Genomic DNA, 3357 nt, shown 5'->3' on the forward strand with positions numbered 1-3357 from the left:
AGCCGCAGGGCTAAAAAATGAGATCTATTAGATCGTAATGCGAAGAGATAAAAGTTAGGTTGATCATCGAAAATCAGATTTACAGGTTTGCGTTTGCTATACGAAACATACTTCTTTATAAAGCCTGTTATGTTAACTTTAGAAAGTTTCTTCGTAAGACTTGGTCTGATTGTACGAAGGATTTTTCGCGTAAGTAATGGGGACCGGTTTTACGAAGTTTCTAAATCGGTGATATGTATACATATGTCAAAGTAGCGTTGTTTCTGCGGGTTTTACGAGAAACGTTTCTGCTGTGTTTTCGATCTTAGGTGAAAGCTGCTTGGAGTTACTCATGGAGTGTTACCGAAGCATATTTCATTATGATCTAGTCGCAGAACATTTTTCATAGGTTTTCTGAGAGGATTCTCATGATACATTCGTTTCTGGAACGAATTGGTCAACCAGAGGTGGGTCTAGCTAACCATCGGGAGGAAAGTGTTCCTTTTAATGTGCACGATGCTACATCTATTCTCGATTTTTCTTCGTCGCAAATGTTTTCGACGCTTTTCCGTGATTCACTTAGTACAACGGAAACTAAAAGAAATGCTTTGGTGATTGAAGATTTCTCGTAAAAAAAATTTAAACGAAACTGGCTTTCTAAACCCGGAAAGGGCTTCAATACTTTGGCTAATCGTCGAGTTTCAGTTTGATATTGGTACAGGTTTTCTGCACGCATGATTGCGACAAGAAATGATGTATAGTCTTTGAGATTTATGTTCATGATCGTCTGGATATGTTGCTTGCTTTTAGACGAATATTAGATTGTCGTTTGCCTAGTCTAGACGATTTGTTTTGACAAAATCGTTTTCTTGACGATTTGCAGAAGTTTTTAAAGTTTGGGAGTATACGAGTATAGTGTACGTACCTACTCCCCCCTCTTTTTTTTGTACGAAAGAAAACGGTTAAACCTATACTTTGAAGGGTTGTGTACGTTTCTTCTTCTGAGGTTTGGAATGATCGATATTCGGGACGATTTAAAGACGACGCTTGGACTGTGATTTGGTTGTTTCCACATTGACGACTTGGAATATGTCGGTTCCAAGAAAAATGCCAGAAAAGAATCGGTTTTAAGACGACGTTCATGTCTCAAGTTTTTTCTCTCTTTAGGGAGCGAGCTTGATATGCGTGGCGATCGTTTCTCGATTTTTGGAGAGTTTAGATCGGTTTGCAAGATCTGGATGAACAGTTATGGAACAATATATCGAGACAGAAAAAATCGCTTAAGACTTAGTTCGCTAGACTATCCACCTAGGTTTTTCGTTCCCTAAAGTTCTATGGCATCTCAAAGCCGTTTTTATTTCTTAGTAATTTCCTACGAAAATTCCAAGTCTGATTTCAAAAATTTCAAGTCGGAAATACCTTAGTTCTCTCGAAGATGCAGTTTTGTCTCTTCTCAGTTTTGCTTGCTTTTTTCCCCTTCCTCTTCTCGTGTATGTTCGCCATTTCCGATATTGGTGTTTATCCTTTGAAACTTGACATTTATCTTCAAAACTTGACTGTTATCTTCTCCTTAGATACGACGTCAATTTTATAAAAAAGTTCAATGTAATCGTATAGTTGAGGTGGCTAAGGTGTTAAGTTAACCGTTGCCGTTTTATACGATTAATCTGAATCCATGCGAGAAAACAAGTCTTTGCGGTTATTTTTTTATCGTAAATTTTCAATGGTAACTCCAATCAAGACGAAACAAGAGACGTTTCGATCGAGATTTGAAGGAGAACACAAAGATAGAGATAAGGGCGAGTAGGAGCAAGCAAAGGAGTTTAGACGAGTCTTACTTGTTTTCGTCGTAAAATCTCAACGGAAACTCCGATTGAGACGAAACGAAAAGCGTTTCGATGAGGATTCAAAAGAGAACCTAAAGGATGACCTTTATGAGGCCTGACATGTCACTATGTGGTGAGTGAAGGTCTGACAGGTCGCTACGTAGCGAGTGGAAGCAAGCCAAGAAGAGTCCAACTTGTTTTCGTCGTAAAATCTCAACGGAAACTCTGATTGAGACGAAACGAAAATCGTTTCGATGAGGATTCAAAAGCAAAACCAAAGAAGGACCTTTCTGAGGCCTGACAGGTCGCTACGTAGCAAGTGGAAGCAAGCCCAGAAGAGTCCTACTTGTTTTCGTCGTAAAATCTCAACGGAAACTCCGATTGAGACGAAACGAAAATCGTTTCGATGAGGATTCAAAAGCAAAACCAAAGAAGGACCTTTCTGAGGCCTGACAGGTCGCTACGTAGTGAGTGGAGAGTTGACTTGAGCTTGGTCGTTACATAGCGACCGAGCCGTGTGCGTGCTCGGTCGTTACGTAGCGACCGAGCCGTGTTTGTGCTCGGTTGCTACGTAGCGACCGAGCTGTGTGAGTGCTCGGTTGTGTGCATGCTCGGTCGCAACGTAGCGACCGAGCTGGGTGCGTTCTCGGTCGCTACGTAGCGACCAAGCTGTGTGCGTGCTCGGTCGCTACGTAGCGACCGAGCTGTGTGCGTGCTCGGTTGCCACGTAGCAACCGAGCTGTGTGCGTGCTCGGTCACCACGTAGCAACCGAGCCTTGTGCGTGCTCGGTCGCTACGTAGCGACCGAGCCTTGTGCGTGCTCGGTTGCCACGTAGCAACCGAGCTGTGTGCGTGCTCGGTCACCACGTAGCAACCGAGCCTTGTGCGTGCTCGGTCGCTACGTAGCGACCGAGCTGTGTGCGTGCTCGGTTGCCACGTAGCAACCGAGCTGTGTGCGTGCTCGGTCACCACGTAGCAACCGAGCCTTGTGCGTGCTCGGTCGCTACGTAGCGACCGAGCCTTGTGCGTGCTCGGTCACTACGTAGCGATGCTCGGTTGCTACGTAGCGACCGAGCTTGGCTAGAGCTCGATCGCTACGTAGCGACTGAGCTGTGTAATCGATTTGCTGCACTTCCTTTTTCCGCGATTAACCTAGGGGTTTTCTGCGGTTTTTGGGAGAACAATTTTTACCCTTCCGAAAGGTTTTCGGAAAACGTGTTTTGGTAAAACCCTTACGCATTGAAACTTCTTTAGCTCGGAAATGAGCCAAACTTACTGGATTTGATAAAATTTATCATTTTCCTTAATGTTTTGACGGGGAAATCGCATGCTCGTTTCGTAGCACTTCCTGTTGGCGAAAAGTCGCGGTTAGGTTTTTTCGATTTTTTTTAGGCACTATGGCGTTTGCGTAAGCGTTGGCCATAGGCGTAGTGGTGGCTGGGATTGTCTTACCAGCGTTGTTACGAACTGCGATTTTGTCTTTCGTATTTCCAGACATTTTTTTGATCAAGCGTTTTGTGGTTGAGAGTTAGATTGATCCGTACCCCCCCCC

Source organism: Brassica oleracea, chromosome C7, assembly GCF_000695525.1.
Source record: "Brassica oleracea var. oleracea cultivar TO1000 chromosome C7, BOL, whole genome shotgun sequence".
NCBI lineage: Eukaryota > Viridiplantae > Streptophyta > Magnoliopsida > Brassicales > Brassicaceae > Brassica > Brassica oleracea.